At 39.9% G+C, this 18279-nt stretch overlaps 1 long non-coding RNA gene across 3 annotated transcripts in view; it reads left to right on the top strand.

Moving 5' to 3' along the window:
• Positions 1-829: 829 nt before the first annotated feature.
• LOC139361765 (uncharacterized) overlaps positions 830-18279 on the top strand; it is a 120480-nt gene continuing 103030 nt past the window's right edge. For 2 of the 3 annotated variants that reach the window (XR_011619385.1, XR_011619383.1), the window contains exon 1: positions 1628-1804. This is a non-coding gene — a long non-coding RNA (uncharacterized lncRNA). Of the gene's footprint in view, positions 1607-1627; positions 1805-18279 lie in introns of those variants that run through there. The other variant, XR_011619384.1, reaches the window with a different exon arrangement.

Below are 18279 nucleotides of genomic sequence, written 5' to 3'. Positions count from 1 at the left end.
CAGGACAACTGCTTGAACCCAGGAGGCAGAGGTTGTAGTGAGCCGAGATTGCGCCATTGCACTCCAGCCTGGGCAACAAGAGCATAAAACTCCGTCTCAAAAAAGAAAAAAAAAAGAAGGTTGAACTATTGATTAACATAATGGCCTGTGCATTGGAGTTTCACCTTCTAGTCTGTGTAATGTGGTTTAAAGTGGTGATTCAACTTTGTATTGCCTAAGCATGAAGAGCAAAGTTAATCCTCCAAGGATCCAGAAACAAATTCCTTTATTGAATATAATTTTCTGAGGCGTAGTGGGAAATAATAATTTCGTGAGATGTATTGATTAGAAATGTTCCATTTCTTTTGTGTCTTTAACTGCTCCCTCTATATTGGCTACTCTGCACAAGCATTTAAACATGTTCAAGTCACGTCTATTCTAAAGAAAACACCTCATCTCCACACTCTAGCTATATTGATCTCTTGCTCTCTTCTTCCTTTTAAAGTCAAACTTCCAGAAAACATTAGGTGGGTGGCACGGATGTCTGTCCCAGGACCCTGAATTCCTGATTTCAGCAGTGGGCACATGATTCTGACTCCTCAAATCATAATGAGCTATCTCTATGGGAACAGTGATTGGTCTAAAGAGTAGGTCTGTAACATAAACAGTTTCAGTCAGAGTATGTACTTCCTTGAGATTGCTACTCAGAAATTGAGAAGCCTGGAGCTCCTGGGAAACCTAGTTGCCTCCACTACCTTACTGATCATGCATTTGCAAGATTAAGTATTTCCAATATTTATTATTTTTATTATTATATTTATTATTTATTTTATTATATTTATTATTATAAACCACATATTATATCTTTATGCTACTATCACTGTAGTATATATTACTAGACCTGGAATAGCTAGACTAAGGTATATGCATATTTTAAAAAAAATTACTTAGATATAATTCATATATCACACAGTTAACTTAAAGTACACAATTTAATAGTTGTTAGTATATTTATAGTTGTGCAACTATCACTGATACAGAACGGCTGGGCTCCCAGCTAAACCCTACCCTTAAGCCTGGAATCACGGCCTTGAAAACAGCTGACCCTGTTTTTCTGCGCAAATGTTGCTTTTTTGGCCTGCCACGCCCCTATCCTGTGGCCATAAAAAAGACTTCAGCCGGCAGATCAACACAAGCGGCTGAGCGGTGAGCAGAGAAGCAGCAACGGAGTGTTGAAGACTAGAGGTAGACGCAGCTAACTTCAGACGGTGCGGCTTCCGGGAAAGATGATCCTCTCTCACCATCTACTTTCCAGTTTCCATCCCACCAGGAGCCACCACTCAATCAAATCCTCCGCATACACTACTCTTCAATCCGTTCATGTGACTTAATTCTTCCTGGACGCCGGACAGGCACCCGGGTGCCGAGAGGGCAGGGCTTGGACGCCGCTGTGAAGCCCGTACAGAGCCTATTCCCGCCAGAGAGGGGTGACTGGCCGGTTCCAGCATTTGTTAGCTCCGGTTCCCGCACTCGCACGCTCTGCAGCCAGGTTCCCGCCCACGAAGGGGGTTAAGGTGAAGGGAACAGTGCTGTCTCATATGGGGGCCTGTCCAGGATATGAAAAAGAGTGAGTTAAAATGAGGAACTGTCGAATTTGTGTCTTTTCCAAGACCCTGCCACCTCTCTCTTTCCTTTAGGTAAAAGGAATGTTGGCTGTTTCCTTTCACCGAGGTCTAGCCGGTCTGAACCAGAGGAGGGATACAGTGATTAAAGAAACCCATTTCAACAGAGCAAGAGACCCTTCCCCCAGGTCCCCCCAACTTAGGTAATTCAAGCTTTTTTTCTTTTCTAAGCGAGAGGATTCTTTTCCTACCTCAACTTTGTTTATGACAGGGAGGCAACAGAGGAGCAACCCCTCCTGGCTGATAATTTGGCAAAGTCCTCTTGGACTTACATTTAAATGAATCCATCCATGCAGCCTCTGAAATACCATTTGTGGGGGGGGGGGGGCGGGGGGGAGATCTAAAACTTGTTTCTAAACTTGAGGTTGAGGCCCTAGAAAGGAAAACCAGATCTGAGGGAACAAAAGCCACGCAACAGGCCCAGTGTAAATAACTGGGCAGGACCGATTCCTGCCAATTAACCCCCTGCTTCCTGGAAGGAGGCCATGCTACACGGCATAAATGAGACCAAGGGAGCTCAAAGGTCGACAGTAGGGGAGGTAGAGGCACAGATGAGTGTGGGTAATTCTTATTTTCTAGGCCCTCCCTGCTTCTGGGTGCAAGCCTCATTGGCATGCATGGGTGGCACCTGCCAAGGTTGCCGAGATTGAGACAAAAAGAAGAGAAAGGGGGAATGCCTGCTTTCTTTCTCCCTCACACCCCAAGATTTCACTGAAAGAAGAAAGGGAATGAGAGACACCAAATTCCCTCTCTTTCAGAATGGGCAACCAATAAACTTGACCACCTCCAGTTTAAACTTAGAAAGGCACCCTGGGACCAGGTAGCATTTTAGGGGACCTCCTGAAAGTGGCAGCTTGGTCATTTAGACACAAGAAAGAGGAAGAAGCTTTAATGACCACCATGCAAGCCCACAGACCCCAGAATTCCTAGGGTTCACCTGTTAACTGCCACAGACGTGACAAGAGCAGTTATCTCTCAAAGTTTAACTGCTCTCATACAAGGTTTAATTTCTTTCACCAGGGTGAGAGCTTGGGGTACAATGTTACTAGCATATTTCACTTTTTATTTCTGTAATATTTCACACTAGATTCTTTCCTTGTATAATACATGTTTGATGCATGCATATTTGGCCTTGTAAAGCTTGTTTTTTCTCTCATCTAGAGGCCATCAAAGCTCCAAACAGGCAGGCAGCCAGAGACTCGGACTATGGCTCCCTTTCGCTGGGGATCCTTGGGTGGACTTCTGGGAGGAAAGGAAAGACCGGTCGTTGTCCATATTCTAATGGCAGTTAGATGTGCCTCTTCAGAGGGGTGAAATGATACAGAATGGCTTGGCTCCTGGCTAAACCGCACCCTTAAACCTGGAACCACAGCCATGTGTGAAAACAGCTGACCCCATTTTTGTACTCAAATGTTGCTTTTTGGCCTGCCATGCCCCTATCCTGTGCGCATATATAAAAGACTTCAGCTGGCAGAGCAACACAAACGGCTGAGCGCCGGGTATATGCGCAGCAAGCGGAGAAGCAGCAACTGAGTGTCAGAGACTACAAATAGGCAACTAACTTCAGATAGTGTGGCTTCAGGCAAAAATCACTTTCTTCCCGCACCATCCCCTTTCCAACTCCCATCCTGCTGAGAGCCATTACCCAATAAATTCTTCCACATAACTACCCTTCAATCCGGTTGGGTGACCTAATTCTTCCTGGAAGAGCTCGGGTGCCAAGAGGACAGGGGCTTGGATGCTGCTGTAGGGCCCGCACAGAGCCTGCTCCCGCCAGAGAGGAGTGACTGGCCAGTTTCAGCGTTCACTCCCTCCAGTTCCCACACTCGCTTGCTCGCGCACACTGTCTCGCAAGGAGTGGCTAGTGGCGGGCTAAGTGAAACGAGCCACTTTCATTCCCACCCACGAAGTGGGTCAAGGGAACTATCGTGTCTCATTTCTATAATCAAGTTTAGAACATTTTTATCACCCCAAAATAATATTCTATGCTCATTAGCAGTCACTCCCCATAGCAGTCAGTCCCCATTCCAACCCCAGTCCTTGGCAACCGCTAATTTACTTTGTCACTATAGATTTATCTATTCCGGACATTTCATATAAACGAAATCATATAATGTGTTTTTTTTTGTGGTGGTTTCTTTCACTTAGCATAATGCTTTCAAGGTTGATCTATGTTGAAGTGTGTATGATAATTTCATCCTTATTGCTAAATAATGTTCTACTGACTGGATATACAACAGTTTATTAATCCATTCATCAGTTGATGGTCATTTGAATTGTTTCCTTTTTTCTGGCAGTTGTGAATAATGTTGCTCTGAACATTTGTGTACAAGTGTTTGTGTAGATTAATGTTTTCATTTGGCCTGAGTATATACCTAGGATTAGAATAACTGGATCATATAGTAACTCTATGTTTAACCTATTGAGGAAATGCCAGACTATTTTCCAAAGCTGTACCATTTTACATTCCCACCAGCAATGTACAAAAGTCCAAGTTCCTCCACATCCTCACCAACACTTGTTGTTGTCTGTCTTTATATGTATGTGTATGTATATATACACACATACATATATACATACATATATAGTGCAATCCTAGTAGTTTTGAAATATCTCATTGTGGTTTTGATTTTCATTTCGCTAATGGCTAATGATGTTGAGCACCTTTTCATGTGCTTCTTGGCCATTTATACTTCATGGAAATGTCTATTCAGACAATTTGCCCACTTTTAATTTGTTATTTATCTTTTTATCATTGAGTTGTAACAGTTTCTTATACATTCTGGATACTAGACCCTTACCTGACATATGATTTGCTAGTATTTTCTCCAATTCTGTGGGCTGTTTATTCATTTTCTTGGAAGTATCCTTTGATGAACACAAGTTTTTTATTTTGATGGTATGATTTGTTTAATTTCTCTTTGGTTGCTTATGCTTTTGGTGATGCATCTAAAAAACCATCATTTGAACCAAGGTAAAAATATTTACTCATTTTTCTTCTAACTTTTTTTTATAGCTTTAGCTTTTATATTTATGCATATATCTTGTTTTTTTTTATATGGTGTGAAAAAGGGTCTAACTTCCTACATTCTTTTACATGTAGCTATATAGTTGTCTCAGCACCATTTGTGAATATTCTATCCTTTTACTCATTGAATGGTCTTGGCAACTTCATTAAAAATCAACTGACTGGGCCAGGTGTGGTGGCTCACACCTGTAATCCCAGCACTTTGAGGGGGCGAGGCAGGAGAATAGCTTGAGCCCAGGAGTTTGAGACCAGCCTGGGCAACATAGGGAGACTCTGTCTCTGCAAAAAATAAAAAACAGCAACAAAATAGCCAGGCATGGTGTTGTGTGCTTGTGGTACCACCTGTGGTACTTGGGAGCCTGAGGTGGGAGAATTGCTTAAGCCTGGGAGGTCGAAGCTGCAGCCATGATTGTGCCATTGCACTCCAGGCTGGGCAACAGAGTGAGACCCGGTCTTTTTTTTTTTTTTTTTTTTTTTTTGAGACGGAGTTTCGCTCTTTTTGCCCACGCTGGAGTGCAATGGTATGATCTCGGCTCACCGCAATCTCCACCTCCCGGGTTCAAGCGATTCTCCTGCCTCAGCCTCCCTAGTAGCTGGGATTACAGGCATGCACCACCATGCCTGGCTAATTTTGTATTTTTAGTAGAGATGGGGTTTCTCCATGTTGGTCAGGCTGGTCTTGAACTCCCGACCTTAGGTGATCCACCCGCCTTGGCCTCCCAAAGTGGTGGGATTACAGGCGTGAGCCACCGTGCCAGGCCGAGACCCTGTCTTAAAAAATAAATAAATAAATTGGCCAGGTGTGGTGACACACATCAGTAGTCCCAGCTACTCAGGAGGCTGAGGCAGGAGGATTGCTTGAGCCTAGGAGATTAAGGCAGCAGCGAGTCATGATTATGCCACTGCACCCTAGCCTGGGCAACAAAGTGAGACCCTGTTTCAAAAAAAAAAAAAAAAAAAAACTCACTGTAAACTGAGTGGGATGGCATGTGCCCATAGTCCCAGCTGCTCGGGAGGCTGAGGTGGGAGGAATTCTTGAGCTCAAAGTGTGGTGTTGCAGTGAACTATGACAGTCCCTCTGTACTCCAGCCTGAGTAACAAGGCAAGACACTGTCTTAACAAAAAAATCAACAGACTGTAAATGTAAGGGATTCTTTCTACACTGTTAATTCCATTCTACTGATGTATATATCTGTTCTGTTTCATGACCATACTGTCTTTATTACAGTAGCTTTGTAGTAAGTTTCAAATGAGAAAGGGTGAGTCCTCCAATTTAGTTTTTTTCCTGATTGCTTTGGTTATTCTGAGTTACTTGAATTTCTACATTAATTTTAAGATCAGCTTGTCTATTTCTGCAAAAACTTAAGTGATATTTTGATAAGGATTGTGTTGACTCTATAGATCAGGGGAATATTGTCATCTTAATAATAGTAAATCTTTTAATCCATTATGAAATGTATCTTTATTTAGATCTTCTCTAATTTCTTTCAATAATGTTTTGTAATTTCCTGTGTATGTATCTCAGATTTTTTTTTTTTTTTTTTCCTGAGGCGGAGTCTCGCTGTCGCCCAGGCTAGAGTGTAGTGGCGCGATCTTGGCGCCCTGCAAGCTCCGCCTCCCGGGTTCACGCCATTTTCCTGCCTCAGCCTCCCGAGTAGCTGGGACTAGAGGCACCCGCCACTACGCCCGGCTAATTTTTTGTATTTTTGATAGAGACGGGGTTTCACCGTGTTAGCCAGGATGGTCTTGATATCCTGACCTCGTGATACGCCTGCCTCGGCCTCCCAAAGTGCTGGGATTACAGGTGTAAGCCACCGCGCCCAGCCATGTTGAGTCTTATTTACCTTATCCAAATCTGACAATATCTGCCTTAAAATAACTTTTTAAATTTTTATAGATTTAGCAGGTACACACGCAGTTTTGTTAAGTGGATATATTGCATAGTGATAAAGTCTGGGTTTTTAGTGTACCCATTGCCCAAATAGTGAACATTGTACCTAATAGGTAATTTTTCAACTGTCATGCCTTCTCACCTTTTGGAGTCTCCAGTGTTGATTATTCTATTCCCTATGTCCCTGTGTACCCATTATTTACCTTCCACTTATATGTAAGAACATGCATTTATTTCAGTTAGGGTCTTGGCCTCCAGTTTTTCTATACACATTGCTGTACAATACATGATTTCATTCTTTTTTTTTTATAGCAGAGTAGTATTCCATGGTGTATATATCCTACATTTTCTTTATTCAGTCATCCATTGATGGACATTTAGATTGATTCCATGACTTTGCTATTGTGAACAGTGCTGCGATAAACATTCAAGTGCAGGTGTCTTTTACGTAAGAATTTCTTTTTTTGGGGGCAGACACTAGTAGGATTTCTGGATTATAGGGTAGTTCTACTTTTAGCTCTTTGAGAACTCTCCATACTGTTTTTCTTAGAGGCTGTACTAATTTACATTCTTATCAACAGTGTATAGCATTTTCTTTCTCCACCTTCTCACCAACATATATTGTTTTTGACTTTTAGTAATAGCCATTCTGAATGGTATAAGATGGTATCTCACTGTGGTTTAAATTTGCATTTCTATGATGATTAGTAATGGTGAGCATTATTTCATATGTTTGTTGGCTGCTTGTATGTCTTCTTTTGAGAACTGTCTGTCCACATCCTTTGCTCACTTTTTAATAGGGTTATTTGTTTTTTTCTTGTTGACCTATTTGAGTTCCTTGTAGATTCTGGATATTAGCCCTTTGTTGGATGCATAGTTTATGAATATTCTCTCCCATTTTGTAGGTTGTCTGTGTACTCTGTTGATTGTTTATTTTGCTGTGCAGAAGCTTTTTAGTTCAATTAAGTCCCATTTGTTTATTTTTGTTTTTGTTTCATTTGCTTTTGAGGACATAGTCATAAATTATTTGCCTAGGTCAATGTCCAGAAGAGTTTTTCCCAGGTTTTTTTTTTCCTAGGATTTTCATAGTTTCAAGTCCTATGCTTAAGCCTTTAGTCCATCTTGAGTTAATTTTTGTATATGGTAAGATAAACGGGTTCAATTTTATTCTTCTGTATATGGCTATCCAGTTTCCAAGCACCATTTATTAAATAGTGTCATTTCCCCCCAGTGTATGTTTTTGTCAACTTTGTCAAAGATCAGTTGGTTGTAGATATGTGGCCTTATTTCTGGGTTCTCTATTCTGTTCAATTGATCTATGTGTCTTTTTTTATACCAGTACAATGCTGTTTTGGTTACTATAGCCTTGTAGTATAATTTGAAGTCAAGTAATGTGATGTTTCCAACTTGGTTCTTTTTACTTAGGATAGCTTTGGCTACTTTGTCTTTTTTTGGGTTGCATATGAATTTTGGAATTGTTTTTTCTAAATCTGTGAAAAATGACCTTAGTAAGTTGATAGAAATTGCACTGAATCTGTAGATTGCTTTGGGCAGTATGGTCATTTTAATGATACTGATTCTTTCAATCCATGAGCATAAGGTATTTTTCCATTTGTTTCTGTCCTTATGATTTCTTTCATCAATGGTTTATAGTTCTTCTTGTAGAGATGTTTCATTTCCTTGATTAAATGTATTCCTAGGGGTGTGTGTGTGTGTGTGTGTGTATTTTGTAGCTATTGTAAATGGAATTGCCTTCTTGACTTGATTTTCAACTTGATTATTATTGGTGTATAAAAATGCTACTCATTTTTGTTCATTGATTTTTGTATCTTACAACTTTATTAATTTATCAAATCTAAGAGTGTTTTGAAGGAGTCTTTAGGGTTTTCTAGGTATAAGGTCTTATCTGCATCAAACAGATAATTTGACTTCTTCTTTTCCAACTTGAGTGTCTTTTATTTCTTTCTTTCTGTTGCCTGACAGCTCTAGCTTGGACTTCCAGTACTATGTTGAATAAAAATGGTAAAAATGGGCTTCCTTGTTCTGTTTCAGTTCTTACATGGAATGCTTTAAAATTTTCCTCGTTCAGTGTAATGTTGGCTCTTGGTCTGTCATAGATGGCTTTTTATTATTTTAAGGTATGTTCTTTCAATGCCTAGTTTGTTGAATTTTTTTAACTATGAATGGATACTAAATTTGATCAAATACTTTTTCTGTACTTATTGAGATGATCATACAGTGTTGGTTTTTAATTCTGTTTAGTGATTCATATTTATTGATTTGCATATGTTGAACTATCATTGCATTCTCGGAATAAAACCCACTTGATCATGGTGTATTAAATCCACTTGATCATGGTGTATCATCTTTCCAATGTGCTGTTGGATTTCGTTTGCTAGTATTTTGGTGAGGATTTTTCCATCTAGGTTCATTAGGGATATAGGTCTGTAGTTGCCTTCCTTCCTTCCTTCCTTTATTCCTCCTCTCCTTCCTCCTCTCCTTCCTCCTCTCCTTCCTTCTCTCCTTCCTTCCTTCCTCCTCTCCTTCCTTCCTCCTCTCCTTCCTAACTTCCTTTCTCCTCTCCTTCCCTCTCCTTCCCTGCCTCCGTCTCTCCTTCCCTCTTCTTTCCGTTCTGTTCTTTCTTTCTGTTCTGTTCTTTCTTTTCTTTTTCTCCTTTCCTGACTTTGGTATCAGGGCAATCAATATTGTATTCATAGAATGAGCTAGGAAGGATTCTCTCCTTCTTATTTTTTTTGGAACAATTTCAGTAAGATTGGTACCAGTTCTTCTTTGTAGCTCTGGTAGAATTCAGCTATAAATCTATCTGGTCTTGGGCCTTTTTTTAAATTGGGAGATTTTTTTAAAATTACTGATTTAATTTCATGACTTACTATTCATCTGTTTAGGACTTTTTTTTCTTCCTGGTTCAATATTGGGAGATTGTATGTTTCCAGGATTTTACCCATTTCTTCTAGGTTTTTCAGTTGATTCCTGTAGAGATGCTCATAGTACTTTCTGATGATCTTTTGTAGTTCTGTGATACCAGTTTTAACGTCATCTTTATCATTTCTGATTGTGCTTTATTTGAATTTTATCTTTTTTTCTTGGTTAATCTAGTAGCAATCTATCAATTTTGTTTACCTTTTCAAATAACCAGCTTTTGTTTCATTAATCCTTTCTTTTTCTTTTTTCTTTTTTGTTTCTATTTCATTTAGTTCTGCTCTTATCGTTGTTATTTCTTCTGCCAGCTTTGGGTTTGGTTTGTCCTTGTTTTTCTAGTTCCTTGAGGTGTGACATTGGGCTGTAACTTGAGATATTTCTAATCTTTCAATCTGGTTTTGTTTGTTTGTTTGAGATGAAATCTTGGTCTGTCCCCCAGGCTGGAGAGCAGTGGCACGATCTTGGCTCACTGCAATCTCTGCCTCACCACTTCAAGCAATTCTCCTGCTTCAGGCTCCTGAATAGCTGGGATTACAGGCACCTGCCACCAGGCCCAGATAATTTTTGTATTTTTAGTATAGACGGTATTTCACCATGTTGGGCATGCTGGTCTCTAACTCCTGATCTCAAGTGATCCATCTGCCTTGGCTTCCCAAAATGCTGGGATTACAGGTGTAAGCCACTGCATCTGACCTTTCTGCTTAATGTAGGCATTTAACCCCATAAACTTCCCTTTCAGCACTGCTTTTGCTGTATCCCACAGGTTCTGATATGTTGTGTCTCTATTTTCACTTGTTAAAAATTTTAAAATATTTTCTGCCTTAATTTAATCATTTAACTAAAGATTATTCAAGAATAGGTGTTTTTGTTTAGTTTTGAGAGCACATCTTCATATTGATTTCTATTCTTGCTTCCACTGTTGTCCAAGAAGATATTTGTTATGATTTCAATTTTTAAAAATTTATTGAGACTTACTTTGTGGGTTAGCATATGGTATATTTTGGAGACTGTTCCATGCACAGATAATATTCTGTGGTTGTTAGGTAGACTGTTCTATAAATGTCTGTTCAGTGTATTTGATCTCGCTCTGTCGCCCAGGCTGGAGTGCAGTGGTATGATCTCGGCTCACTACAACTTCCGCCTCCTGGGTTCAAGTGATTCTCCTACTTCAGCCTCCCAAGTAGCTGGGATTACCGGCAGGTGTCACCATGTCTGGCTAGTTTTTGTGTTTTTAGTAGAGATGGGGTATCGCCATGTTGGCCAGGCTGGTCTCGAACTCCTGACCTGAGGTGATCCACCCACCTTGGCCTCCCAAAGTGCTAGTGCTAGGATTACAGGCATGAGCCCGACTAGTCTATTTGATCTTGAGTCCAGTTTAAGTCTAGTGTTACTTTATTGAATTTCTGCCTCAGTGATCTGTCTAGTGCTGTCAGGTGGGGTTTCGACATCCCCCACTGTTATTGTATCGCTATTTTCTTATGTGTAGTAGTATTTGTTTTATGAACTTGGGTGCTCTGGTGTTGGGTGCATATATATTTAGAATTGTTACATCTTGTTTAATCGGTCCCTTTATCATATAATGACTTTTTTTGGTCTTTTTTCACTGTGATTGACCGTTTTACCTGTTATAAAGTCTGTTTTATCTGAGGTACATATAGTTACTCCTGCTTGTTTTTGATTTATGTTTGCATAGAATATATTTCCCACCCCTTTACTTTGAGTCTGTGAATGTTTTTACTCATTAGGTAAGTTTCTTATAAACTGCATAAGGTTGGATTTTTTAAAAAAAATTCATTCCCCCAGACTGTATCTCTTAAGAGGAGAATTTAGTCCATTTAAGTTCAAGGTTAGTATTGATATGTAAGGTTTTGTTCCAGTTATAATGTTGCCCTGTAGTCTCAATTGTGTAATCGCTTTATAAGATCTGTGAGTTTTAAACTTTCATGTGCTTTTATGATGGTAAATGTTACCCTTTCATTTCCATCTTTAGAACTCCTTTGAACATTTCTTGTAGAACCAGTCTGGTGGTGATGGATTCCTTTAGGGTTTGCTTGTCTGGGAAATACTTTATTTCTCCTTCATTTATGAAACTTAGTTTAGCAGGACACGAAATTATTGGCTGGCAGTGTTTTTCTTAAGAAGACAGAAAATAGGGCTCCTATTTCTTCTGGCTTGTAAGGTTTCTTCTGAGAAGTCCGCTGTAAATCTGATGGTATTGTGTGTATATATACACACGTGTGTGTGTGTGTGTGTATATATATGTTATTAGATGCTTCTGTCTTGTTGCTTTTAGTATTTCTCCTTTTATAATGAGTTTGGAAAGCCTGATGATTATATACCTTGATGAAGTTCATCTTGCAAAGTATCTCTCAAGTGTTCTTTGAGTTTCTTGTATCTGGATGTCTGAATCTCTAGCAAGACCAGTGAAGGTTTCCTGAATTACTTTCTCATAGGTTTTCCAAGTGCTTTACTTTTTCTTCTTCTCCCTCAAGAATACCTATTACTTTGAGATTTGGTTGATTTACATACTCCCATATTTCTTCAAGTCTTTTTACATTTTTAAAAGTTCTTTGTTCTTTATTTTTGTCTGACAAGGTTAATTTGAAAGAACTGTCTTCAAACTCTGGAATTCTTCTGCTTGGTCTAGTCTATTGTTAAAGCTTTTCAACTGTATTTTGTAATTCCTTCAATGAATTTTTCATTTCCAGAAGTTTTTTTTTTTGTTGTTGTTAAATCTCTTTAGTAAATTTCTCATTTATATTCTGAATTTTTTATTTATTTATTTGTATTGGTTTTCTTGAATTTTCTTTCTCTTTCTCTTGAATTTCTTTTCTTTTCTTTTTCTTTTTCTTTTTCTTTTCTTTTTCTTTTTTCTTTTTTTCTTTTTTTTTTTTTGAGAGGGAGTCTCACTCTGTCGCCCAGGCTGGAGTGCAGTGGCAAGATCACAGCTCACTGCAAGCTCTGCCTCCTGGGTTCATGCCATTCTCCTGCCTCAGCCTCCCAAGTAGCTGGTACCACAGGCACCCACCACCACGCCTAGCTAATTTTTTGTATTTTTAGTAGAAATGGGGTTTCACTGTGTTAGCTAGGATGGTCCCGATCTCCTGACCTCATGATCCGCCCGCCTCAGTCTCCCAAAGTGCTGGGATTACAGGCATGAGCCACCACACCTGGCCCTCTCTTGGATCTCATTACAATCTATATTTTGAATTCTTTATCTGTTATTTCAGAATTTTCATTTTGGTTAGGATTCATTGCTATAAAGCTAGTGTGATCCTTTGGGTGGTGTTGAAGCACTCTGCTTTTTAATATTGCCAAAATACTTATGCCGGTTCCTTCTTATCTGGAGAAGCTGTCACTTCTTATTTTTTAATTTACTTTTGCTTGACTGGGACTTTTAAAAAGCATTTTCCCCACTTGAGGGTGTGACTGTAATGTATATTGTGTGGTTGTTTGGCTTTGATTCTGTGTGCTTTCAGGGGCCCAAGTCTTATGAGTTTCTTGGTTATAAATAGCCTTTGTACAGTGGCTTTCTCAGATGCTGATTGTAGTAGTGATATACTGAGCATATAAACACGCTTACTGCACATAGTGGGACTAGAATTGCAGAGGTCTTAAGGAACTTATTTTATTTGCCAGTACTGTGCACTTCTGTCAGCACATTTGATTTTTATTTTTTATTCATCTATTCATTTCTTTTGAGACAGGGTCTCCCTCTGTCACTCAGGCTGGAGTGCAGTGGGATTATGTTGGCTCACTCCAGCCTCAACCTCTTGGGCTCAAGCAATCCTCCCACCTCAGCCTCCTGTGTAGCTGGGACTACAGGTGCGTGCCACCACACCTGGTTACTTTTTGTATTTTTAGCAGAGATGGGGTTTTTGCCATGTTGCCTAGGCTGGTCTTGAACTCCTGGGCCCAAGCAGCACCCCCACCTTAGCCTTCCAAAGTGCTGGGATTACGGGCATGTGCCACAATGCCTGGCCTCTATCAGCACATTTTAAATAAGATTATGCAGTTCAACCTCCATATCAGTAGGTGGCACTTATGGGTAAGAGCCAATTGTGGCAGAAGCTGACTGGTATGCTTTGATCTTTGTTTTCCGGGAGGGGCACTCTGTTGTCTCAGCTGGTGGGCTGGTCTGTGGAATGCCAGGTGTTCTGAGTTCTCTGCTCACCCCTGAGGTGGGGACAAAGCTGGGCAGTACTGCACTGCTAAATTCACCCACAGATACCTCAACGATCCATTCAAGTACCAGACCTGATGGGATTGATGACAAGCTGTGGAGGGGAGGGATTCTGCACCAACTCCGTATCCTGAGCAGTCAGGAAAACAACCCACATCCCTATCATACCCCTGTCCAGAGGCCCCTGCTTTCAGTTCAGATAGAATCTGTCATTTATCTCCAGTCTGCAATGTAGCTGAAGGCTGTGGAAGACACCAGTACAAAACCTGTCTGTGTAAATGACTTCAAGGTGGAACCTCTTCCCTCAGACCCAAGCTGACAGTTTTGCAGCTTGCCTAATCTCCACTGCAGGAATGCTGATACTCCCTATAGAGAGGAGGAGGGGTCAGCCATTCATGCAAGCCCAGGCCTGGTGGGTACATCCTCAGTGGAGGTACAGCTGCCCCTAATAACATTGGAATGGTCATCTATAGGCATACCCATGCCAATCTTTTGCCAGAATAGCTGTGGTTGCATCCAGAGCAATGGGTAAGGGGGAAGAAGTCTCCCTCTCCACATCTGTTAGCAAGCACTGGTACCATCTGGCTGCACCCACGTCTCCACTGGGAGAAGAGCAGTCACCTTCAACTCACAAGTGAGGAGCTCTTAGGCACAGGAAAACACACGCTTTGGTGTCCTTAGTCCCAAGGGGTGCTTTGGCACACTGCACTCTTTCTTCCTGTAGGAAGTTTGCACTGAGGGTTAGACCTCTGAGAATCCTGCAGCTCCCTGGGTCCTGCCAGTCCTTTGTGGTTGCCACAGTCCAAGGTGCTGGGAAATGTTTTGCAGAGGGTCCAGTGATGCAGAGACACAGGGACTGAGATGTCCAGGGCAGGACAGAGGCCCACAAAGAGGGCACAACCAGTATGGTGCCTACCATCTCAGCTAAGGTCTGGACTGAGGGCAGTGACCCTGCATGAGCTAGTAGCCTGGTGCTCAGCGCTCAAGAAGTTCCCAAATCACTGCCTACACCAGTGCTAGAGCTTGCAAGTGCAGAGTGGCTGTCCAATAATTCAGGAAAGAGTAGTTTGCTGCAGGAGTGAGGGGAGCAAACAATACCCTCACCTACCTTTTCCATAGGACTCCAAGTTCCTCCGGGTTCAACATCTGCCATAACTTTGCTTCATTTTTCTTTTCTTTCATTTTTTTCTTTTCTTTTTTGTTTTAGAGACAGGGTCTTGCTTGTCACCCAGGCTGGAGTGCCATGGAGCAATCACTGCTCACTGCAACCTTGACCTCCTGGGCTCAAGCAGTCCTCCCACTTCGTCTTCCTAAGTAGCTGGCATGCACCACCACAGCCAGGTAACTTTTTCTCTTTTAGAAGAGATGAGGTCCCTGTATGTTGTCCAGGCTGGTCTCAAACTCCTGAGCTCAAGCACTCCTCCTGCCTTTGCCTTCCAAAGGATTGGGATTACAGACATGATCCACTGCGCCCAACCTCATTTATTTTCTGCATCTCAACTTTTTCTTGTGATTTCTCTAATAGGCCCTTGCACTCTTCTCTCAGTATTTTACTGGGGCCATGATTATTCACCCGTAACCTTGGTTCATTTTTATCTGAGAACGGGCATCCATTGTCTCTAGTGAGCCATCTTGAAAAACCTCTGTCTGTTAATTGAGGTGTTTAGATCATATACATTTATATGATACTATGAGTATTGAAATGTTTGGGTTTAAATCTATCATCTTGTAATTTGTTTTGTTCGCACTACTGTTTTTCACTTTTTTTTCTTTTTCTGCCTCATTTTAGATTAACTGAATATTTTATTCTGTTTTATCTCTGTTGTTAGCTTATCAGCTATGATTCTTCTATGGTTTTTTAGTGGTTACTTTATGGTTTACAGTATACATCTTTAACTTAGCACAGTATATCTTAAAGTGATATTAAATCACTTTTCATATAGTATAACACCTTATAACATTATATTTGCATTTGTTTCCTCCCAGGCTTTGTGCTATTATTGTCACACATTTTACTCTTTCATATGTTATAGACCCCAGAATATATCGTTATTTTTACTTTAAGCAGTCACTTATCTTTTTAAGAGATTTAAACAATAAGAGACAGTATCTCTGTAATTATTCACGTAGTTGCCATTTCTGGTGCTCTTCATTCTTTTGTGTAGATGCAGATTTCTGTCTGGTATCTGGTATCATTTTTCTTCTGATTGAAGAACTTCCTTTAACTTTTTTTTTTTTTTAGATGGAGTTTCACTCTTGTTGCCCAGGCTGTAGTGCAATGGTGCGATCTCGGGTCACTGAAATCTCTGCCTTCCAGGTTCAAGTGATTCTTCTGCCTCAGACTCCTGAGTAGCTGGGATTACAGGCTTGTGCCACCAAGCCCGGCTAATTTTGTATTTTTAGTAGACGTGGGGTTTCCTCCATGTTGGTCAGGCTGGTCTGGACCTCCCAACCTCAGGTGATCCACCTGCCTCGACCTCCCAAAGTGCTGGGATTACGGGCGTGAGCCACCTCACCTGGCCCTTTAACATTTTTTATAGTGAAGTTCTGCTTGCTGGTGATGAATTCTTTTAGGTGTGAAAGAGCTTTTGTTTGCCTGCATTTTTAACAGACATTTTTTCTAAGTATAGAGTTCTAGGTTCATAGTTTATTTCTTTTAGTATTTGAAATATGTTATTCCACTGTCTTCCAGCTTGGATTGTTTACAATGAAAAATCTGTGCTCTTTTTTATCTTAGTTCCTAAGTACATAGTGTGTTTTTCTCTGCTGCTTTTAAGACTTTTCTCTTTATCAATAATTTTAAGCAATTTGTTAATGATATGATTTGCTATATTTTTCTTCATGTTTTTTGGCTTATGGTTCATTCATATTTTTAAATATATGAGATTACAGCATTTATAAAATTTGGAAAATTCTTAGATGTTATTTCTTCTAATGTTCTTTTTTGCCTTCTCATCTCTCCACTCCTTTGGAGACCTCAATTATACTTATATTAGACTACCTGAAGCTCTTCTGCAGCTTAAAAATGTTCTGTTAATTTTTTTCATCCTCTTTCCCCCTCTAGATTTTTCATTTTGTATAGTTTCTATTTCTACATTTTTCATTCGCTAATCTTTTCTTCTGCAATGTCTTCCTGTAGTTAATTTCATTCCATATATTTTTCACCTCAGACATTATAGTTTTCACTCATGTTCAATCATTTCTGTAACTTATTGAACATATGGAATATAGTTATATGCTTAAAATATGTGTTTTAATGTCCTCTATTTTATAATCTGTGTCATTTCTGGATTTTGTATTGATTCATTTTTATTCTCATTAAGGGTCATTATTCCTCTGCTTATCTGCATGCCTGGTAATTTTTGACTATATGTAAGAGATTATAATTTTACCTTGTTGGGTAAAATAAATTACTTTTCTATACCTATGAATATTATTGAATTTTTCCTGGGATATGGTTAAGTTACATGGAAATGATTTGATCTTTCTGGATCACATTTTGTTAGGTAGTACCAGAGTAGCATTTACTCTCAGACTTATTTTACCCTCCTTCTGAGGCAAAATGCTTTTGTGTAATGTACCTTGTATTACACAAATTATGAGATTTTTCCAATCTGAGTGATGAGAACAGGAATGATTTTCAGTCTTGTTGGAGGATTGTACCTCTGAACCATTGAATGTTTCTTTTCCCTGGTGTCTTGTATTTTCCTTACATGTATACATTGATTAGTACTTGGTTGAATATGCTAAAAGCATCCTCTGCAGACGTCTGGAGTTCTCACTCAGTGCAGATTTCTCTCTCTAGCATTCTGCTTTGTGAATTCTACCTGCTTGGCTGGTCTCGAACTCCTGGCCTCATGTGATCTGCCCGCCTCGGCCTCCTAAAATGCTGGAATTACAGGCGTGAGCCACCACACTTTGCCACTTTATCTGTTTCATATTTAATTGTAAAGCTCACCTAATTTATTTCTTTTCTCTCAGATATGAGTGTCCTTTTTTGTCTAATGTCCAGTGTATTTTAAGCTGTTGTATAAAACTAAAAAGTTTCTACACAGTACAGGAAGCAATCAACAGGATGAAGGGACCACCTATGAAATAGGGGGAAAAATTGTAATCCACATATCTGATAAGGGGCTAATATCTTATAAAACATAAGAAACTCAAAAAATTCAATAGGAAGAAACCAAATAACCTGATTAAAACATGGGCCAAGGGTCTGAATAGAAATTTCTAAAAAAAAAAAAAAGACATCCAAATGGCCAACAGGTGTGTGAAAAAATGCCCAATATCTCTAATCATCAGGGAAATACAAATCAAAACTACAGAGATATTCATACCTATTAGAATAACTATTATCAAAAAGATAAAAGATAACAAGTGTTGGTGAGGATACGGAGAAAAGGAAACACTTGTACACTGTTGGTGGGAATGTAAATTTGTAGAGCCGTTTTAGAAAACAGCATGGGCGTTCCTCAAAAAACTAAAAATAAAATTATGTGATCTAACAGTACTTCTACTGACTATCTATCCAAAGGAATTGAGGCTGGGCGCGGTGGCTTACACCTGTAATCCCAGC

The sequence above is a fragment of the Macaca nemestrina genome, chromosome 2 (genome assembly GCF_043159975.1).
Source record: "Macaca nemestrina isolate mMacNem1 chromosome 2, mMacNem.hap1, whole genome shotgun sequence".
Classification (NCBI taxonomy): Eukaryota; Metazoa; Chordata; class Mammalia; order Primates; family Cercopithecidae; genus Macaca; species Macaca nemestrina.
This window is presented reverse-complemented; position numbering and strand designations above follow the sequence as displayed.